Source organism: Macaca nemestrina, chromosome 13, assembly GCF_043159975.1.
Source record: "Macaca nemestrina isolate mMacNem1 chromosome 13, mMacNem.hap1, whole genome shotgun sequence".
NCBI classification, from domain to species: Eukaryota; Metazoa; Chordata; class Mammalia; order Primates; family Cercopithecidae; genus Macaca; species Macaca nemestrina.
This window is the reverse complement of record NC_092137.1, coordinates 35107192-35131429: the sequence shown is the minus strand read 5'-3', so window position 1 is coordinate 35131429 and position 24238 is coordinate 35107192. Positions and strand designations below refer to the sequence as shown.

Below are 24238 nucleotides of genomic sequence, written 5' to 3'. Positions count from 1 at the left end.
CTACAAGTCATAATTTCAAATTTGTGCTCTATTATTTACTTGTTTTTGTGACCTTGGGTATGTCACCTTAGCTCTCTGTTCCTCATTTTCTTTGTCTGATAGAGAGTGTAAAATACCAATTTCCAAAGTTTGAGTGGGAATATAACAAAACAAAGCTGTTAAAAACTTATAAACACTAAAAGATAATTGTTATTATAAACTACTTGGTAAATAACACTAAACATGGCTTCATAATTTCTGATAGAGAATTATGATAATATAGTCTTATAGGAATCAATAAAGCTAAGCTAGATTAGACACGTGTGACAAGAAACAGTTCAGGTACCTATGACATGTAAGAAGCAACAAGTATCTTTTATTCTAAATATAACATAGGAGAAATACTGTGATAATACATGTCTATTTTCTTATTAAGTTTTAAACAATTCAAAATCTAGAATTCAAAATCTAGAGTTCTTTTTAATTATTTTTAATATCTTATAGATGTATGTATGAGCCATAAGAAACAAAAAAGAGATAAAAAAGAGAATAACATCCATTTTGAAAGCAAATCATCTAAACAATAAATGTATCTGCTCAAATTGATATGAGAATATAGGAGAAAATTTTTTCTGCAATCCCCCACATAGTATATTGTTTTTGAAATTGTTAAGAATTCTTGCAGAAAATTGCAAATGATACTGAAAAAACATCAGCTTATTTTAAATTGCTGAGCTAGAAGATTTTATAGTGAATACAAGAAACAGGCATTTATTTTTATGATAGCACTACTCCCTGTAATACTACATAAACGTTCCAAAATGAAATATTTTATTAATACTAAATAATTCCAATGATGATGATGTAATGGCCAATTAAAGTAACTTATTTTGTTTGTATTCTGTGGTAATATGAGTCACTTTAGCTACTATTTTCATTGCAAAATGTTGATGATTTTCATGTATTAAAGCCTTCACATTGCCTTAGAATATGTAAAATGCAGTAGTACATAAAATGTTACATCAATTTTATTCTATTAATTGTTTCCATAAACTCTTACGTAGGGTGTTATTGCAGAACCTTTCTTAATGAACTTGTTTTATGCTGAGTATATTGTGAATAGTCATTGCTTATTCATGGCAATATTCCTGTCTAATTCAGCTGTAAGATGGTGTCACATTAGGACTTACCTTAGGTAAAATTATGAACTTTTAAGTTAAGAGTAAGTTTGGTGCTCTGCTCCCTTTCTAACTGCAATATCTCAAATTCCTCCCATTTATCGTGCTATTTAATTATCAGAAAGCAACTCAAAGCAACTTTATAAATAACTTCATATTTAGTATTTGCACTTACTAAAATAAACTGTGTAAATGTAGCCATTGCTTAAACTTTCTTGTTAGGTTTACTCCTTGAGCTTTCCTAGCTCACAGTTGTTCTCTGTCTCTCACCCCATTTTCTCCAATTCTTGGTCCCAATTCTTGAGGGACTTAATCAGAATTCCCTTCCTCTGTTCACACAATGGCACATTTTAATACCCAGATCTCGTAGCAAAGAAGTCTCATTAAAAGGAGCATTTGCCATCCTTTCTTCCTTAGTGGCTTTATATGGCATATAATTAACCATCTGTATGTTTTTTTCCTATAGAAAAAAATTTAATGGCTTTATATTATATTGCGACAAGTACATATCTATCTATCTATCTATCTATCTATCTATCTATCTATCTATCTATAATATACATGTTTTGGTTTTTTTTGTTTGTTTGTTTGTTTTTTGTTTTTTGTTTTTTTTTTTTGGCATGGGGTCTCACTCTGTCACCCAGGCTAGAGTGCAGTGCTGTGATCTCTGCTCACTGCAAGGTCCACCTCCTAGGTTCACGCCATTCTCCTGCCTCAGCCTCCTGAGTAACTGGGACTACAGGCACCTACTACCATGCCCAGTTAATTTTTTGTATTTTTACTAGAGATGGGGTTTCACCATGTTAGCCAGGATGGTCTCGATCTCCTGACCTCATGATCCACCCGCCTTGGCCTCCCAAAGTGCTGAGATTACAGGCTTGAGCCACTGCACCCAGTCTCATAATAATATTAATCAAGTTTCTACTGGTGGACTTTTGGTGGTTTTAGATTTTTCAAAAATTGTAAACAATGCTAAAATAAGCTATCTTATAAATACAGCTCTTATTTTTATCAATATAACACATTTTAGAAATACAATATTTGAGAATTAAAGGAATATTTTTAAAATATACTTCTCGGAAGAGTTTTAAAAATTTACAATTGCACACACAAATCAAAACAAAACAAAATCACAAATGTAGACATCCATCAACAGGGTGTAAGACTCAAATCCCTCCACATTTGTCAATCTAGCACATTATAGTTTTTCTTAAAGTTTTATACCATTGGAATATAAAAATATTAATCTTGATATTTAATTGCATTTATTTGGTTATTTTTAGGTTTAAATTTTCTACACGCACTACTAACCATTCAATACCTATTATTCTGGAACATGTTTATATATGTGTGTCCATTCTTTGTTTCCAATATGACCCAAAAAAACATACTTTAGAAGTATTATTTTATTTTATTTTATTTTTGGAGACAGAGTCTTGCTCTGCTGTCCAGGCTGGAGTGCAGTGGTGCGATCTCGGCTCACTGCAAGCTCCACCTCCCATGTTCACGCCATCCTCCTGCCTCAGCCTCCCGAGTAGCTGGGACTACAGGCGCACGCCGCCACGCCCGGCTAATTTTTTGTATTTTTAGTAGAGACGGGGTTCACCATGTTAGCCAGGATGGTCTCGATCTCCTGACCTTGTAATCCACCCTCCTCAGCCTCCCAGGAGTGTTATTTTTACAGCAACATGTGTTATGATCAATTAGAAGAGCATCACAATATTCCATGAATGGGTCATGATTACATGAATTTGGGTGTTGAGGGTTCAAATATGAAACAAAGGAAAATGAGAAACTGAATCACAGATGAATTCATGGACCTCAGGTCAAGTGACTCAGAAAAAGGTGAAACACTGACTGAAGGGAATATTGGTCTGCAATAAAGACCAAGAGTTTATCATTGAAGTTGGGAAGTTTTGCATAGGAGCAGTATATCCAAGCAGAAGTGGTCCATACACAATTAAAGATGTGGGACACTGTCTGGGTTGAGAGGATAGAGCATATTTGTTACCTATAAACACATACCCACTAAACATCACATTTAAATACTCATAGCAGTGTTGTCAGAGACAGAATATATATTACATAACATAAATCTCTCATCACTACCCAGATGGAACGTAATTTATTTGTGACAAATTATGTACTATTTGTACTAATGTAGGTAACCAATACTGGTGTGTATTTCTAAACAATAGGATTTATATCCAGCCTTGTAAAGTTTTGATGAACTTATATTTATCCTCTATCAGTGAGTTGTGATTATAGGAATATGAGCATATTTTAAAAATTCACCATGTAAAGATTTGAAATGGGAGAATTTGAAAAATTATCCAAATCCCCTATTCTGCTCCAAACTTGTATCCCTTTCCAATTGCAGAAACTAAGTTATCTCTCAAACTAAGATAAGGTAGGTGTCTTAACAGTAGCAACTTCCCTCTAAGCCTGCTCTGCAAATATTTTTCACACCTCCAGCCACAAACATCGCACCCCAGAAACATAGCATGCTGCAATGGGAAAACAAGTGAACTCGAAAAAACTACAAAAGGCAGAGGGGTAAAATTTAACCACAAAATTGGGATTGCTTCCATTTTGTCAAAAACACAAGATGCATCCGGGAAATGTGTGTTTAATCTGCAAGTGGCAGCCTTTGAGGTGTCTGTCAAGAGAGGGCAGGATAGAAGACAGAAGAGCAAGTGCAGGGCCAGGCAGCTCTTTCTGTCCTTCAGGATTTAGATACTGCCCCCATTGGACTTTAGAAGCCATTTGAAGGAATTAAATCAGAAGTAGAGTCCAGTTTTGAGGAAACAAGTTAGAATGGAAAAGGAAGGTCCCAAGTTGATTTTTAATGATGCAGTTGTAAATATTGGGAAATATTGTAAATGAATGAACAGATTATTGCTGACAAGACTTCCCTGAAGCCTCACTTGGATGCTGTGGAGCATCTGCACTCTCTAACACGGTTCTGCCCTCTCCAGCCTGCATGTGTCCTGGATCAGATGGTCACAGCCTATTTCAAGGTTTTCCATGATGCTGAGAGGAAGCCAGGAGGTTTCATTCTGAGTGTTCACTGTATCACTGACACTTCTGGCAGGCTGAACAGAGTGTTAGAACGTGCAAAGGCCTTAACTAATACAGCACTATATGGTTTCAAGAAAAAGCCCCCTGCTGAATGTCAGAAAGCACAGAAGGTACACTGAAACATATACTAAATACGCGCTCAAACAAATTTATTATCTACTCTCTTCAATTGTGTAATGAAAACCTTTAAAAGTTGTTTAAAACAGAAGCTGGAAAGCCTGGAAACTGCATTCAAACTCTATTCATAATCAATTATGAATGTAAGAAGAGACAAGAACTCAGAATGATTCTAACTAGTAAAGTCAAAAGCTGTGTTGTTTTCATTTCAAATAGGTGTGAGTTATATCAAACATGCTGGAATTTCCATATAGGCACATTTCCACACCTATATCTCTAAGTAAAATCATTTCTTCCCTGAATGATGTTGTATATAGAGGTATAAATGTTTCCAGTGTTATCACTATAAATGCACTTTCATATAAAACATGATCGTTCTTTTATTGCTTTTTTGGTGACTATAGGATCATTAAGTTTCAATATTGCCTATCTCTTTTCTAAACAGGTCTTCTAGTAAATCACTTGTATGGTTTTATTTTTTTTCAACGTGGGTTTAAGATTCTTATTGATTACTTCTGGAAAAGCGACATTCCAACAAATTGCATTTGCTGAAAAGATCAATGGCCCATTAGACTGGCATTTTATAAAGACCTAAACTAGATGCTTCAGTGGAAGGTCAGAAAAAAATTACCTTTCATAAAGCACCTGTCCAATTGTTCAATATTACACCACGGGGGAAAATTTTTTCCTAACTCCAGCTGGTTATCATTTTATGCTTTGAAACACAAGGATTGATGACCCTTGTAATTTTAGCCTGGCTTGTAAAGCTGCACATAGTTTATTATTTATATTCACATAAATGCCCTTTCTATTGTTTTAATCTTCCTGAGATATTGTCCACCATAATTTTCAACAGCATCAGGCTTCAAAAGAAATACTGTAAAAAATGATTTCTGAGAGAAACAAAAATTTGGTAAATACATAGGATGCGTCTACCTGACATTATTGCATTTTAGATTGTTCCACCCTAAATGTGAGATAAGCAGAGCAGGGTGGACAGAAGACAGCTATGGGAACAGTTTATCATGTAATTTCTATAATATTTTCTTTCTTTACTGCGTTACTGAACAGAAAATGTGACCTGATTCTTCATTCTGCTTACCTTCATAACTAACATTTGTGTTTTCCCCTATCCTCCCAACTAAAAGACTAGAAATATGGCTTACTAATTATGATCCTAAAATGTAAAGATCTGGGATTTGTCCCTAAATTAGTCACTGACCTGCTTCATGGCCTTGGAGAAACTGTTTTCCTTCTATGGGTTTCACTGGTTTGCTGGGTCTTGCCATCTGAATCATCTGTAGATACTGATAGCTTGTCCTACAAACTCAGCCCACCTAGGTTCTCATAGGTTTATTCCTACCAACAATTTCTGACTGGAATTAAGAAAGTCAGATATACAGAGAGTCTCAAGTTGGCCCTGGATTCTAGATGTTTACCAAGTCCCATTTCCTCCTCATTCTTACCTTTATGGGGACGTCATGTAAACTCTACTCCATGTCCTTTATTCAGATGTCAACTACTTTAGGGAATTTTACTGGAGTTTCTTCTACCTTTATTTCAGATCTCCATGACCTTGCCATGATCGTTTTCCCCAGGTTCGCAGCCCCTGATGAGTGCTCTGTTCCCAGAGAGTATTACTTATGTAGAATCACAATGCTGCCACACAGTCCTCAAGTATTGTCATTATCAAGAAATAACACACGCTGGAGCCTGTAGGAGGGTGGGAGGTGGGAGGAGGGAGAGTATCAGGAAGAACAACTAATGGATGGTGGGCTTAATACCTAGGTGATGGGATGATCTGTGTACCAAACCACCAAGGCATATGTTTACCTATGTAACAAACCTGCACATCCTGCACATGTACCCCTGAACTTAAAATAAAAGATGGGGAAAAAAAATGCTGCCTTCTCATCCTAGCCATGACCATGGGCCTCTTTCTCTGTCACCAAAAGGATTAAAGTAACTTTCAATTGCCAATCTGTTTAATTTTCTAAAGGGAAGTCCTACAGCTTGCCCTGCTGTTACTTCATTCAAATTCTAGCTGTTTCCCATCCCAGCAGCCTGCTGAAATGTACCCAGTAAGTTTCAAGACCAAGATTGTCTGTAATATGATGTTTTTCTTTTGTTATATTAAAAAACTAAATGAGATTAACTCTAAGGCCTTGCGTAAATCTCACTTTATATGATGTATTATCTCAATACAATGCATGATATACAAGATGCACCCATTAAATATCCATTGTTTGAGCAACAGTGATACATAAAGAGCATATCATGAATTACAGGTAACTGCATTTTATAAAGAGAAAAATCTGAGCTTTAAATTACTTAAATTAACTCTGCCCTCTAGGTAAGATATTTTATTGCTGTTAATGGTGTAAGATTGATTCACAGCTTAAGCCAAATAAACGACAGAGAGTAACTGTATCCGGTGACCCATCTCATGTGCAGAGACACACATAAACTCAAAATAAAGGGATGGAGGAAGATCTACCAAGCAAATGGAAAACAAACAAACAAACAAAAAAGCAGGGGTCGCAATCCTAGTCTCTGATAAAACAGACTTTAAACTTTCTAGACATTGGTTCAAAAGAAGGTTTTTGTTTTGTTTTGTTTTGTTTTCCATTCCCCTGCACTGGTATGATATTTGGAAAGAAGATGTCTGAGGGGAGACGGGAACAGGAGACTAGCATTTCCTCTTACGAAAAGCACATTTTCATCAACACAGGATATGTGGTTACGTGGAGGTTATTGTTTAAATGAACAGCTGGTGATGGAGGCTTCTGTATGCTTTTCATGTTCTCTTCAATACTAATAGTCAGAGGAAGACTGGAAATGATAATTCTTTAATCCTTTGTACAAAGTTCTAAATAAAGTACATGTTTCAGTAATTTTATATAATAGGAAACAGAATGCTACACATTACCCAGTGTTGAGGATAAAAATGTAAGTAATATACATCTTCTAGTTTATATAATATTATTTAATATAAATAACTGCAATTTAAATGAAGAGTAAATTATTACATTGAGTTTAAAATACCATATAGTACATATATCTTATTAGATATTATTAATTTTGGAAGTATTGTTAGCACTGTTTTGGCAGGCAATCCACAGATACAGAATACATTTCTCTTCATATTTTCTGGCCCAGTAATCCCCATGTAATGGCTTTAAATTATTCTGCACATTGGATTTGAAGTTATACAGACTGCAGCTACAATTTGGAAAACAGTTCTAACAGTCCTGAATTCCAAGAGAGGGAGAGATGCTGATGTGTAGCTAGTTCAATGTGGTGTGATGATTTTCAAAATTGTGCATAAGGAAAACTTAGGCACTGGTTTAGAGAGTAGAGTCCCACAGTTGCTGTCAGAGAAAATTATATTCCATAGAGTGAAATGGGGCTCATTACTTTTTTAAAACCATCTCTGCAAGTTGTTTTGGGGGGTGGTTCATAACATATCTTTAAAAAATGAACTTTAGTAATATTAGCAGAAATTGGAAGTTACACAGAGGACACAGTAAAAGGAAAATAAAGAATCTCTTTTGAAACATGCTCAAGAGGACATGTCCAGTGAGGATGAATGTGTGGATTTCAAGGCTGTGGCCAAAAATATATGGATTTTAAGAAGTCTGCTTGAGGCGAGTCATGTGTAGAGGGCAAAGGCTGAGGAAAGTGTCTAAGAAATTTCTCAACATAAGTAGATATGATGTTTTATCATTAGAAACAATACTCTTGGTCAAATTGAACATTTAATAAATTATTTGCTCTAAATTATATTTCTGGGAGTTTTCTCTCAGTCTGTTTGAAACAGGGTGTTTCTATTATTAAAATTAAGTATTCTGATTGAGGAAGAAATTTATGAATATTTTAATTCATAAAATTTTACATTTTATCTGCATAGTCTAACTAATCACATAAACAGAGAGCAATGTGTGTTCATCTATTTCACTAAAATTCAAGACCAATCACAATTGTCTCTAGAACTAACCAAAGTGTATGCACAAATTCAAATATACTTTGCACAGGTAGTGTTATCTGGTCTTGAGAAAGAAGGGAGATTCTTTGGAATATTCTGTAACTAATTCAATATAAATTCTATAAAATGGTAAAGAAAAAAAAACAAAAAAAACAAAAAGTGTTCTGAGAGCTACTTACTATATCAGCCTTTGGCTATTCTATAATCACTTTTCATTATGGACTGAAATTAAATAATTATAAAGCAGGCATAATTTCATAGCTAACCACCCAAACGCTGGAGAGAGTTAAAAGCAATATTAAATTTTAGAGGTAATGGTATTTTTGAATGCAAATGAGTTTCACCTTCTTTTACCTCAAGGGAGAGAAATGCTCAGGGAGTTGTGTTGTCATCAAGAGCAGCTGAAAGGCATCATGATTAATTTGAATTTCTAACACGATGAACAGTAATGAAATATGAGTACATGTAATTCAGTACAAGAATTTGTGCGCGTGCATGAATAATACATGGTGCCTATGCCTTTTTTTCCTAGCTATTATTGGCCATTTTGTTGTTTTCCCAAAAATATGCATAAAGCAATGAAGTGGTATTAGTACTCCCATCTATAAAAGCCTCTAAATTTTGAAGGTTATGTCTATAATATGATATACATATACTTGCAGTCATCCTTTTTTGTATATTTTTAATACAAAGAAGCGAAATACATAGTAACTATTATATGTGTATAATTCATGTTTTTTTACTTCATAGGAGAAAACCTGGACAATCCAGTGAATTACTTGTGTCACAGGAATACTAGGTAATTTTAATTTTAGTCAGTTTTTATTGTGTGAAAAATATATGCACTTTTAAATTATTCAATTCATTTATAATAATGTAAAAATGTTTCTCCTCCAAAATATGGTAGATATCTTCTTGTAAGCCGATATTTTAAATTCAAATTCATGATACAAAGTAAAAGACTATGTCTGGCACTGGGTGTTTACTTCAAAATACCAAGCTTCCCATACACAATGCTACGTATATAAATTAGCACAAACTGCCTATTTATCTGAAAAACTATGATTTTATGATTTTCCAATTAAAAATTGAATATCTTAAAAGGCATCTATATTAACAATAATAACTAAATTTGGTTAACGTTCTACTGTTTCGTAATATATAGATATGTGGTTTGCTAATTTAACATGGACCCTATATATCAATTATTATATTATTATTAATTTCAAATTTATAAATAAGAAAACAAATTTCCAGAAAAATTAAATAATCATCCAAGGGATTTTAGGTAAGTTATATAATTCATGGGTGGCAGCATCAAGACATAAACCTATTTCTCAATAGCCCTGAAATCTGACATTTTAATTTATTTTATCAGCTTTTTAAAAAGTGTTTTGTAAAGAGTATCAGGCAAATAGATGTTACATGCTAACAAACTCGCCACACAAAATTGACAATACATTTTGAAAATGTTGGATTAAAATTAAACAATTGTTTTACTATAATATTTCTCAGAATGTTTAATACTTTAATGAGCAATGCAAATTTCCAAGAGAAAAATGGAAAATGTGGCATTTCCTAAACTGATATGAAAACAGATTCCTTTGTCCAAAGGGGACAATTTTTTTATGAACTATAATTCTGTATATACTGTAATCTGCTAGGGTGCCAAGATGTGGCATGTTTATCAATCAGATAAGTTATAGCTTACATAAGTATTAAAATAAATATTTTATATGTAAATATACATACTGATTGACTAGTCAACAGATCAGATAATTTGAATAAACACAAATTCAAATGCGTGTTTGGCCTTTTACCAGTGATGGCTTGGTTCCCAACATTCTGCATCCTGTGTCTTCCTATACACGTGAGGTCATGAATTCTTGACTTGCAAGCTCAGCCGTTCTGTTGTCACTAGGATGAGATATCACCTTAATCTGGTAGGATTCTCGCCCAATATTCTGTGCCTGTATGAAGTGGCCAGCTGTGCAGTGCCAACCTGACTTAGATCTTGCCCTGCATGGATAACTGAATGATTACTTTGATCTGAATTCTTGCTTTGTGTGATAGACTAAATGTTTGTGTTCCCGCAAAATTCTTATGTTGATATATTACTCTCAATGTGGTAACATGTAGAGGTGGGGCCTTTGGGAGATAATTAGGTTATGAGAGTGCAGTCCCCATGATTGTGACTAGTGCCATTATGAAAGTCATTCCTGAGAACCCCTTGTCCCTTCTGCCATGTGAAGACAAAGAAAAAAGACAGCCATCTATGAAGTGAGCCCTCAACAGACAACAAATCTGTTGGAACTTTGATCTTGGACTTCTCAGCCTCCAGAACTGTGAGAAATAAATTTCTGTTGTTTGTAAGCCACCAGTCTATGGTACTCTGTATAGGAACCTGAACAAGTAAGACACCCTGGTAATCCATGCTTAATAAATGTGTGAAAAAATAAATGCTCAGTATCACTAATCATCAAAGTATTGGCAAATAAAGTGACACTAAGAAAAATAATAACTTTAAAACATTATAATATTCAGTATTAAATGGTACATGCTTAAAAAGAACATACTCTTACCCTACAACTGAGAGTGTAAATCTGTGTACTTTTAATAGGGAATTCTGCAGTATAAATCAAAACATACAAAAGGTTTCATAACCTGAGAGACAGTTATTTTCCTGGACACAAATCTAAAAATAATTTCTGGCAAATATTTATGTAGAAGATGTTTGTTGAATTTTTGTTATGATAGTGAAATTTCCAAATGAAAACATGAATTATCTTCTATCCATGCAATATGAAATACTATCTAGTTACTCAATGATATTTACAAAAATGTAATGACATGAAAATTGTTTATAATATAACATGATGTTAGATATAAAGAACATTTATATACAATTTTCTTTTTACTTGTGCCAATATGCAAAAAAAAGGTTCTGATATATTTCCACAAACTGTTTATGAGTTGTCAAGTTATTTTATTTTTTATATTTTTGATTTAAATAAGATCCTCCATCCAAAGTACTGTAAAAGTATGCAATCATAGCAATATATGATTAGGTAAACGCTTCCATGATATTTTGACAAAGGCACTTATTTAGTGAGTTATTTTCAAATCACATTTTTTCCCACAATTGTATAGAAAAACCTTAACCACTGTATTTGTATTTTCATTCTCAAAAGCTGCTTTGGAATTCAAAATGTCAAATGGTAACGTATCCTTTAATTTTTACAATTGTCACTTTCTTTTTTACTATATTTTATTTCAATAGTTTTTGGGAAACAGGTGGTTTTCGGTTACATGGATAAATTCTTTAGTGGTGATTTCTGAGATTTTGGTGCACCCATTACCTGAGCAGTGTACACTGCACCCAATGTGTAGCCTTTTATTTCTCACCCTTCTCTCACCCTTCCTTGCCGAATTCCCAAAGTCTATTATATCATTTTTATGCCTTTGCATCCTCATAGTTTAGCTCTCACTTATAAGTGAGAACATAGGATATTCGGTTTTCCATTCCTGAGTTACTTCACTTAGAATAATGGTCTCCAATTCCATCCAGGTTTCTGCAAATGCCATTATTTTGTTCCTTTTTATGGTTGAGTAGCATTCCATGGGTACATATACCATATTTTCTTTATCCACTTGTTAGTTGATGGATATTTAGGCTGGTTCCAAATTTTTACAATTTTGAATTGTGCTGCTAAAAATATGTATGTGCAAGCATATTGTTCATTTAGTGATCTTTTTTCCTTTGGGTAGATAACCAGTAGTGAGATTGCTGGATTGGATGGTAGTTCTACTTTTAGTTCTTTAAGGAATCTCCATACTGAATGGACAATTCTCAAAAAAAGATATACAAACTGTCAAGAAACATATTAAAAGATGCTCAACATCACTAACTATCAGGATAATGCAAATTTAAACCACAATGAGATACCACCTTACTTCTTCAAGAATGTCACTTTTTTAATGTTTGTTCTTAAAGGAGGGTTTTACAAATGTGCGCCTTGCAAATCTTGACTACTGCATCTAACTTTTAGCTGTCTTAGTATCTATGTAAATTAAATCTTTATACCCTAAACTTCTACCATTATATTTCTACCAATTTTTGTATATATACATATCTACTTGAAAATAGTCACTTCAGGAAAACCATGTTTAAAATCCTACAGTGGTTTTTTCCATTTTAAGCAAACTATCTTCAACCTTATCAAACAAAGCCAGATCAAGTCCCAACAGCCTGAATACCTTTCCAGAGAGTCCAAGGACTGTCCTTGGTGTCCTTGTATGTCTTACTACCAGTTCTGCTTTTCTGAGCTTCTAGAGGTGATAGCATCAGAACCTCATTTCCTATTTCTAATCTGCCTTCAATCTCACTAGTTCAAAGAGACTCTTTATGTTACCAGTAGTCTAATATGATAGGTTTCTCTCTCTCTCTTCTCTCTCTCTCTCTCTCTCTCTCTCTCTTTCTGTGTGTGTGTGTGTGTGTGTGTGTGTGTTGATTGTGAGTGTTAATTTGCTTGAATATTCTTTAGTCTTCTCAGTAAGGGCTTACTTTATTTCAGTGGATGTTATTCTAGGAATGGGAGCCAAGCTTTCAACATTTCAGAGTTCTCTGGCTTCCATCCCAATTTCTACATCACAATATTTGCTCAGACTCAGAACAGAGAAATTGTTCAAATAATGAGGACTGATTCACTCAGGAGCCATATCTACTTTTAAAGTATCATTTGTACCAGGCAGAATTTCAACTTGCTTTTATACTATTTTATATTTAGATACAATCCTTTCAATAATTCTCAGTAATTGATAGCCTCTCTTCTCACAAGAATATTTCAATTAGCTTCTTACGATAACTATTTACTGCAGGCACCTTAGAAGAAGTCTGCCACTACAATGACATTCAGAATAGTGATTTAATTTCCTAGCTCACGAGTTAGGCCAGGAATCACAGTCTTATTATGTTTCAAGGAATTTTTGATAAGAAATACTTGCTTTAAAATATTCAAACTGCCTGAGCCCTGCAGGGTGCTAGAAATTTAGGACATACTTTACAACTACTCATTTACATCTAGGCTACAATAAAATCAATTTTTGGAAGGAAGTGGATGATAGAGGGTTGGCAAGGGCAGAGTAGAAGCTTTTAAAATTCAAATAGTCTGTAAAAATTTGACATTTCACAGAAAACACAAGAAAAAAAGAACTCTGATGAATCACAACTTTTCAAAAAATAATTAATTTTAGTTTATCATTTTTCTTTCTAGCCACCTACTGTAAAATAAACACTGTTCATTACAGTTTTTCATATTAACTTGTTTTATTTCAATCTCAGAAAAACTGCAGAAAGTAAGTGTTGCTAATCTGGGCTTTTAAATTTGCAAAAATGCTCTGAAGTCCAGTGATTGGTTCAAGGCCACATAGATTTCACTCCCAAACCGATGTTATTTTTGCTATATCTCACCTTGAGTAAAACCAATAAATATCCTGGAAATTATTATTCTATACAGATATTAAATAAATTGTAATTGTTTCAAGCATTACTACTGAAATTTTTTGAGTACATTGGAACAATGTTAGTATATTTCTGAGTATAAAAGAAATGTTAAGTGTGTGCTCATTTTAAAATGGGGGGATATACAAAATAATAAAAATATAGAAAAGATTAAGAAAATATTAACTAGTGAACCTATTATTGAGAGGCTATCAGAGTTACTGTGGAGTGCATGTCGCTATGAGATAAGCTGCTCATTACCATCGCCATTTATCTTTTAATAAATTTTGGACTATAAAAAAAAACAGTTGGAGCTGGCTCCATCCCTATTGGAAAGCAAATATATAGCCATTTATAAAACGTCAGTGACTTTTCTTAAAAACACATATAGCTTATGTGTATATGGTGAGCTTACATCATAGTCTAATCTCAAATAGAGGAGGTGAGATTTCTGGCAGAATTAAAAAGTTTACAGATAGTAAGTACTCCACAGAGGATGGTAGGGACCTTAAGAAGATGGAGTGAAAAAAAGAATAGCCTTAAACTTTTTAAATTGACAGATAAAATTGTATGTATTTACCATGTACAACACCATGTTCTGAAGAATATATACATTGAGCAATGAATAAATCTAGCCAATCAACATATACGTTATCTCACATAGTTATTATTTTTGTGGTGAGAACTTTAAATCTACTCTCTTACCATTTCTCTAGAATACAATAGAATGTTAACTATAATCACCCTGTTGTAAAAGACATCTTTCAAACTTATTTCTCCTTTCTAGCTGGAAATTTATATCCTTTAACTGCCACTTCCCCAATGCCCTCTCATATCTCCAACTTATCCCCACACTACCTCCATTCTTGGTAACCACTACACTACTCTCTAATTCTGTGGGTCAAAGCTTGAGATTCCACATATGAGTAAGACTTTGTGATGCTTATCTTTCTGTGCTTGGCCTATTTTTCATATAACACTGTATCCATACTGTTACAGATGACAAGATTCCCTTATTTTTATGGCTGAGTAGTATTCCATTGTGTGTGTATGCACCACATTTTATTCATCCATTTATCCTCTGATAGACAATTAGGATGATTCTATATCTTGGCTATTGTGAATAATGCTGCAATAAACATGGGAGTACAGATATCGCTTCACCATACTAAATCCATTTCCTTTGGATGTATATCCACTAGTGGGAATGCTGGATCATATGGTAGTTCTATTTTCAGTTTTTTTGAGAACCTCCTTACTGTTTTCCATAATAGCTATAGTAATTTACATTCCTACCAACAGTGTGTGGAAATCCTCCTTTCTCCATATCCTCACCAACATATTATCTTCTGTCTTTTGATAATATCCATTTTAGCAGGTGTGAAGTGATACATCATTATGGTCCCAATGTGCATTTCTCTGAGGACTAAGCATTTTTAATAAACTTTTTGGCCATTTCATGTCTTTTTTTGAGAACTATTCATATCCTTTGACTATTTTTTAATCAGTTTTTTTTTTTTTGCTATTGAGTTGCTTGATTTCCTTATATATTTTTAATATTAACCCCTTATCAAATGTATATTTGCAAATATGTTCTTCCACTCTGTAGGTTGACTCTTTATTGAGTATTACCATTGCTATACAAATGCTTTTTATTTTAATGTAATACCATTTGTCTATTTGTGCTGTTGTTGCCTGTGTTTTTGAGTTCATATCCCAAAATTCATTGTCCAGACAAGTATTATACAGTTGTTCAGATACATTTTCTTCTAGTAGTGTCACAGTTTCTTGTTTTACATTTAAATCTTTATATTGAGCTGATTTTTCTATATGGCATGAGGTAATGGTGTAATTCTTCTGCATATCAATGTTCAGTTTTCCAAACACCATTTAGTGAAGAGGCTGTCCTTTCCTCAGTGTGTGCTTTTTGTCACCTTTTTCAAAAATCAGTCAACTGTAAATACGTAGATTTAACTGGGCTCTCTATTTTCTTCCATTGCTCTATGTGTCTGTTTTTTTATGTCAGTAATCATTCTGTTTTGATTATTGTATCTTTGCAGTATATTCTGAGGTCAGGTAGTGTGATACTTCCAGGTTTGCTCTTTTTGCCTAAGATTGATTTGACTATTCAGGGTCTTTTGTGGTTCCACATACATTTTAGGATTGTTTTTTGGTCCATTGCTGTGAAGAATGTCATTTGTATTTTGATAGAGATTGCGTTGAGTCTGTAGATGGCTTTGGGTAGGATGGACTATTTAACAATTAGATTCTTTTAATCCATGTACATGGGATTTATTTCTCTTTATTTATCATCTTCAATTCCTTTGATCAATGTTTTATAGCTTTTATTTTATAAATCTTTCACTTCCTTAGTTAAATTTATTTCTAAGTAATATTTTGGTAGCTATTATAAATGAGGTTGTTTTCTTGATTTCTTTTTCAGATAGTTTGCTATTAATTTATAGAAACACTACTGATTTTTGTATGTTGATATATCCTGCAACTTTATTGAACTTGTTTATTAGTTCTAATAATTTTTTGGTGGATTCTATAGGGTGTTGTTTATATAAGGTCATGTCATCTGCAAACAGAGACCATTTAACTTCTTCCTTTCCAATATAGATGCCTTTTATTTCTTTATCTTGCCTAATTGCCCTGGCTAGGACTTCCAGTTCTATATGAAATAGGAGTGGTAAGCATGGTAAGAGTGGGCATCTTCGTTTTGTCCCAGATCTTAAAGAAAAAGCTTTAAGCTTTTCCCCATTAAGTATGGCATTAACTGTGGTTTGTCATATATAGATTTTATGTCTTAAAGTTTTCAATGAATTATACCTTATGTTCTTCACACACTCAACTGCTCTTTTGATATGAATTAGACTTCTGGTTAAGAACTTGAATACTTCCCTTTGGTGCTTATCCTGGGGAATTGCTTATTTTGGAACAGTAATTACTTCTCAATCTTCTTATGGGACCTCCTTTGGGGACAAAGTGAAGATAATCAGTCTTGCCTCCCCCTTCTTCCCCATTACTCAGTGAACTTATCACTGCTTAGATGCAACACCAGAGATAAACATTGTCAACACGAAGAGGCTGTAAACTAACTTTCTGACTTCCAGTCACATGTAGAAAGGAACAGACTTAACAGAAAAAAGAAATGATATGGCATAATATAATTTTATAAATTGTTACTATTAAGATTATATCAAAAACAATTATTATATTATGAAACTCCATGAAATCATGACATTAAAGCTAAAATTTCTTTATATGGAATTTCAATAGTGATAACTTTTTACTCATTTTTATTGAAGATGTTACCAATTTTTTTGTTTTTATTTTATAAATGTAATGAACATACCTTATGTAGAATTATGTGCTTATTCTTAGAATATTATCTCAGGAGTTGACTTACTGGGCATAAAATATTAGCACTCAGAATGTACTCTTGCTATACATTACCAATTTGACCTCCAAAGATAGTTCTTTTTATAACTGCTGGAAGCAGAAAAAACTATCTTTTTACTGAACTGTGGCCACCACTGAATATTATCATTAGAAATGTATCCAGTGTCTTAAATTTAAGTTATTTCAATTATTAAGACCAACAGTTTTATGTTTATTTACTGTTTCCAATGTTTTCAGTTATGAAAAATAATAAAAATGCTTACTTTATTTTTATTATGATGGATTATGAAATTGTCAGCACCACTCCCAATTTTCAAAAAGTCATTACTAAGGAGCAGCGTAGTAGCAGCAGCAAAATGAAAGCACTTTGGATACAGAACTATAGGATTCAAATTCTTGCTCTGATTATTTTTTTAAAAATTTTTGTATTATACCTTAAGCTCTGGGATACCTGTGCAGAACGTCCAGGTTTGTTACATAGGTATACATGTGCCATCGTGGTTTGCTGCACCCATCTACCTGTCATCTACATTAGGTATGTTTCCTAATGCTCTCCCTCCCCTAGGCCTCTACCCTCTGACAGGCCCCAGTGTGTGATGTTCTTCTCCCTGTGTCCATGTATTTTCATTGTTCAACTCCCACTTATGAGTGAGAACATGAGGTGTTTGGTTTTCTGTTCTTATTTTAGTTTGCTGACAATGATGGTTTCCAGCTTCATCCATGTCCCTGCCAAGGACATGAACTCATCCTTTTTATGATTGCATAGTATTCCGTGGTGTGTGTGCCACATTTTCTTTATGCAGTTTATCATTGATGGACATTTGGGTTGGTTCCAAGTCTTTGCTATTGTGAGCGGTGCTACAGTAAACATACGTGTGCATGTGTCTTTATAGTAGAATGATTTATAATATTTTGGGTATATACCCAGTAATGGGATTGCTGGGTCAAATGATATTTCTGGTTCTAGATCCTTGAGGAATTGCCACACTGTCTTCCACAATCTTTGAACTAATTTACACTCCCAGCAACAGTGTAAAAGCGTTCCTATTTCTCCACAGCCTCTCTAGCATCTGTTGTTTCCTCTCCAGATTGTAACACATTAATCTCCAGATTAATCTCTGAAACGAATCATCTTGATCTTTAAAATGGTAACAATCTTTTCAAATCCTTGTGATTTCTGGGTACCCAAAATGTAGTACACACACACACACACACACACACACACACACTTATGTGTGTATAGTAAATACATATATATATATTTTTTGCCAGTATATAGAGCAAACATATTTTATTAAATACAGTTTATCAAATTAAGCAATTTTATATTGCCTTTATTGCTTCAAATTAATTCTAAATGTTTTGTTCCCTTTAGAGTTGCTCAGTTTTCAAGACTTTTAAATAAATAGTTGTTGTTTGTTTTGTTTTCAATATATCTCAATGTTCTATAATGAATGTGGATGGAGGAAGGGGAAAAGATATAGAAGTTTAAAGAGAAGTTGTGTTTGGCAAAGTACTTCTTTGAAGAGTTGAATTCATAGTGACTACCTTCTAGAACAATTTAAAGGGGCTGATGGCTCAATTCTAATCCATATAAAAAGAATGATGCTACTGGAAGTTATGTGAATATTTGGTAGATACTATTTTTATGTGTGTTTTTATGGGAGATATTTAGTAAACAAACACATTTGTTATGGGAAAATATGGAAGACATTCAGTAAACAACCAAGTAAAATGTATCAGATTGTGTTAAGTGTCATGATAAGTTGACCCTTGAGCAGAGACACCTGAAAGGGGCCAAAAAGATGAACCATGTATCTATTTTTAAGAAGTGTGTTCAATGAAGAACACATAGCAAGTACAAAGGTTCTGAATCAGAAGCTTGCTTGTTGTCCTAAAGAATAGTCAAGAGGCTAATGTGGCTGGATAAAGTGATCAAGAGAGTTGTAGGAAGCGAGGTGGTCAGACAGGTAGTAGATGGCCAGGTCATACCTTGTAGGACATTTTAAGAACTTCGCTTTTACTCTGATTGAGATGATAAAACATTGGAGGCTTCTGAGCAGAAAATGGCATGACCTGACTCACATTTTAAAGGTATCCTTGAAGTTCTCTGTTAATAACTGAACGTAGGAAGCAAAGGCAGAATGAGGAAAGCCACTTAGAATAGCATGGCAGTAATTCTGGGGGCAGCTGATTGCACGTTATATCAGGTTGGCAAGAAAGGAATTGGAAACTAAATGAAAATTGAAGGAAGAGGGAACAGGATCTGCAGGTCCTATAGATGTGGAGTATGAGAGAAAGCAAGGTTAATCTCAATGATACCCTTTAAAAATATATGCCTGTGATAGCTTTAAATTCGTCCAGTTTTCATCTTAGACCAGATACAAAGATCTGATATGAATTAGTACTCATTCTATATGACCTTATTAAATTATATCTTAATTATTTATTAGATATTTAAATTTTCTCTTAATAAATTTTTTAAGTGAGTTCATATCTATCAGGTTTACTGTGCGAAGTATTAGAGTAATTTTGACTAAAAACATAGGTCGTATCAGTGTCTACAACCATTATGGTGAGGGGATGATAAAACTTGCAAATAAAATTATTGTAATTTATTAAGATCATTGATGATAAATAATTCTTTTACATTTTAATTAAAATGTAGTATAATTGTTTCTGTCAGGCAAATCATTTCAATCCCTTGTTGTGAACTTAAAATTTTCACATCCTCGCATAATTCTGACAATTAAAAAAATTCTAAACAGATATAAAATTCAGAATTCTTTTTACTCGGTAAGTAGAAAAAGAATGTAACTGAGATAATACTAGAATTTCATTTTATGTTTGTACTTGCCCACATTTTGAAAAGGCAAAATTATACTCTAAACTTTAAATTGGTTTTTCTTCTTTTTTAAAAACATTTTTTGAAATAATTATATACAAAAAAGGGTACAGAGTCTCATGTACCTTTTGCCCAACTAACCCCAGTAGTACAAGTAATATAACTGTAGTACAATGCTAAAACCAGAAGACTGACATCAGTGTATAATTATTAACTAGTCTACAAACCTTATTCAGTTTCCATGTTTAAAACCTGAATTCATTTGTGTGTATGTGCGTGTGTGTGTATGTGTGTGTGTGTGTTTGTGTGTAGGTTCTGTGCAATTTTATCCAGTGTAGAGATTTATATAATGGCTACTGGAATCAAGACACAGAATATTTTCATTATCATGAAAGAACCCTTCTCATAACCTCCTCGTATTTACATATATCTCCCCTCATTTTCATCCATGCTCCTAGCAACCACTAATATATTCTGTATCTCTGTGGTTTTGACATTTTGAGAAGGCTATATTAAAGGAATTCTACAATACGTAAACTTTGGATATTTTCTTTTTTTCTATTAACATTCATATGGAAATACTTGTGCAAATATAAGTTCATTTCATAGAACTAGATATCTAGAAGAGCAATTGCTGAATCATCTGTTGACTGCATGTTTAGTTTTATAAGAAAATGCCAACCTATTTTCAAAGTGGTTATAACAGTTCACATTCTCATCAACAATGTATGAGAGATCCAGTTTTTCTGCATCCTCACAAGCATTTCCTATTATCACTGCTTTTTAATTTAACTGTTCTGATATGTGTGTAATGATATTTTATTATTGTTTTTAATTTCATTTCCCTAAAGGCTAATGATAGCCTTTTCATGTACGTGTTTGCCATATGTATTTCCTCTTTGGTAAAATGTATGTTTGTATACATATCCATTTTATAATTGAATTGCTTGTTTTGCTGTTGAGATTTGTGAATTATTTGTATATTCTAGATAGCAGACTTTTTCAGATATGTGGTTTATAAATATTTTTTCTAAATCTGTAGTTCTCCTTTCCTTTCTTTTTCTTAACTGCGTCTTTCCTAGAACAAAATGTTTACTTTTGATGAAGTCCAATTTATTATTATTTTATGAATCATCATGTTTTTCATGTCATGTATAAGAATCCATTATTTAGCGCTTGGTTCCAAAGATGTTCTCCTCTGCTTTCTGCTCAAAATTTATTAAGTTTTACATTTCAGTCCATGACTTATTTTAATTTTTGTGTATGTTGTCTGGTTTATGTAAAATTATTTTTTCTTATTTCTCCTTTTTTATTTACTGATATCTAGTTGTTCCAGCACCATTTATTGAAAAGCCTATCCATTATTCATTTTAATTGCTTTTGCACCTTCCTCAAATATGGACGGGTCATATTTGTGTCAGTCTGTTTCTGCATTCCCTATTCCATTGACCAATATGTCTATTCCTTCAGCAAAATCATATTGACTTAACAACTGCAAACATATGGTAAATCTCAGCATAAAATTGAGCAAGTCTTCTCACTTTGTTATTGTTTTTAAAATTTTTGTTAGCATTTTATGTTAGCATTTTAGTTCCTCACTCTTTCCACTGAAATTTAAATATAAGCTTTTCTGTATAAAACATTGTTCTAGGATTTTGGTAGGTATTGTGTTAATCTACGTATCAATTTTGGAAGAAGTGATATTATTACTATATTGGATCTTTAATTTTTTAAGCATGATGACTCTATATTTACTTAGATCTTATTTCATTAATTTTATTGGTGTCCGGTAAATTTCAGTATATAGAACTTGTATGTGTTTTACCAATTCAATTATATTTATAACTGGATATTTATTTTACCTTTATAAAGAGTGATTGTAAGTAGTATTATTGAGTCCATCCAGTGATTGTTTATTTTATTTTTAAGTTTTGAAATTTTACTTTAAAAATTACTGTATTTTCTATTTATTAATATTTGCTCATATTTTCTATTATTTTATTTTTAAGTGTGTTAATAATTGCATGTTGAAGCATTTTTATGATGGCTACTTTAAAATTTTTATCAGATTATTCCGACATCTATTTTATCTCAATGTTGTTACCCACTGATTGTCTTTTCATATTCAAGTGTGGTTCTCCTGGCTCTGGGTATGATGAGTGACTACTGATTGTGCACTGGACATTTTTGGATATTATGTTCTAAGATGTTGGATCCTCATTAATCTCATTTTTAGAACTTAAGTCACTCTGTGTAGGTGTTACATACAGGTTCAGGTGGAGGTAAATGTTCACGTCCCCACTAGGCCCCGTTAAAATCATACTTATAAATGTGGAGCATTGATTCACACTGCCTCATTGAAGAGGATTATGGAAGAGAACAGTTCTCCCCCGAATCACACTAAACCTTCCCAGTAAAAGCAGTTTCAATTAGCACTGTCTCATTCACTCAGTAGGGGTGTAAGCTCAGTCCACTCTGGGCTCTGCTGACATCAGAGAGTGGAAAATGAAGCTTTTATCCAGTATCACTTCATTTCACTGTATTGCCTGGTGGAGGGCAGAAACTCAGGTTCAATCTGGATCCTGCCCACACTAAGTTGGAGGAGGGCTAGAGTGCCAACTATAGGGCCTCCTCAAAACACTTCATTCCACCTTGTTGCTGCCAGGTCAAAATGGAAGCTTGGTCTAAGCTGAGTTCTATGAATTAGGAGGTATATATGTGAAGCCAAGTGGGAGTGAAGTTTCAGCTCTCTGGGAGAACCTGACAACACTGAGGAAGGGCTGGGTGTAGGAGAATGCAGACTAGCCCCTCCTTGTTCCACCTCCTTCACTCTCATTGTAGCCTGTGTTGTGTGTGCTTATTATGTAAACTTCAGAGAAAATTGGAGAGTTATATACTTGTGCCATCAAGAACTTAACAACTCAATGATTGCAATGGCATCCTTCAGGAATGGTTTCAAACAATTCTTGAGTTGCTTAAAACCGTTCCTGACTGATGCCATTCCAGTCATTACAAGATTCTTGCCATTCTCTTTGGACTCTTTTGTATGTAGATGGATGTAATTTTGTATCATAAAGTATTTTTCTAGCATATAGTTTATTTTTGTTTAAAAGCTTTAAAACGTCAATCCATTTTATGTATGAATATGAGGCATTATTCAAATAAAAAAATAAGGAATTCTTGTGATGTTATTGAATCAGTTGGTTTTAATGTGAGTATATATGTAGATTTTGAATATCATACTGAATGCAAGATCGAGGATTAATGGGAAAAAAGTAGTAAGATTATCTAAGTGGTGTTTACAGTGTGTTTCTGAAGAGATTGACTTAATTTCAGGAAATTACTCATGCCTGAAATTAATTCCTGTAATAGATCTGTTTGTTGCATTTGGAACAGCTGTGGCAGTATTTGAGCTCACCTTACCTCCTTTTGAAAAGAAAATCTAATGTTTACTTCCTACTTACTGCATACAATTTTATTCCATAATTAATGAAGTACAACATAAAAATTAATTTGAATATCTTGGAAAACCAGGAAGAACTATATTCAAAGTATTGTTATTATTAAAATCCTTAAATAAGAAGTTACCATCATATTTAAAATCAATATCACTTTTTCTACCAGCTGCCCACTGTGTCTTATCAAGCAAGTTTATCATTCACTGTTGGAATTGCTCCAGCTGTGAACTCTCTAAGATGAGTTGTTCTTTGCTTCAAACCATTTGGGAAGCTACCTCTCTACTCCCATGATGTGAAAATGACTCTTCTGGCAATTATTCAGCAGATTATTTTTTAATAAAATACCCTTTTTATCAAAAGGCTAACTCCTGCTGTTATAACAAATATTACTTCTTTTCATTTAATGCTACAAGAGGAAATTATGGTAAACAGAAGCTGTTTTCTCCTGCATAAAATAAGTTACAAACTCATGACTTATTTCTCTGGAAACACTTTAAAGCAACAGTATATCTGGCATGTGAAAATGATGACTCATTATTCAAATAAAAACTCTTGCTTCACAGACAGTAATAAATGTGTCTGACACAGCTATGGTTTGAAAACATGAATCTATTTGTAATTTTTAAATGCCTTGCTAAAATAAAAGCGAAATGTAACAATGCACAGCACCAGCCAGAGATACATGGGAAT

The 24238-nt window shown here is 33.4% G+C and overlaps 1 long non-coding RNA gene across 2 annotated transcripts in view; it reads left to right on the top strand.

Moving 5' to 3' along the window:
• Positions 1-24238, top strand: part of LOC139358028 (uncharacterized) — an 88178-nt gene that overhangs the window by 13172 nt on the left and 50768 nt on the right. For both annotated transcript variants that reach the window (XR_011612238.1, XR_011612237.1), the window contains exon 3: positions 9091-9139. This is a non-coding gene — a long non-coding RNA (uncharacterized lncRNA). The remainder of the gene's footprint in view (positions 1-9090; positions 9140-24238) is intronic.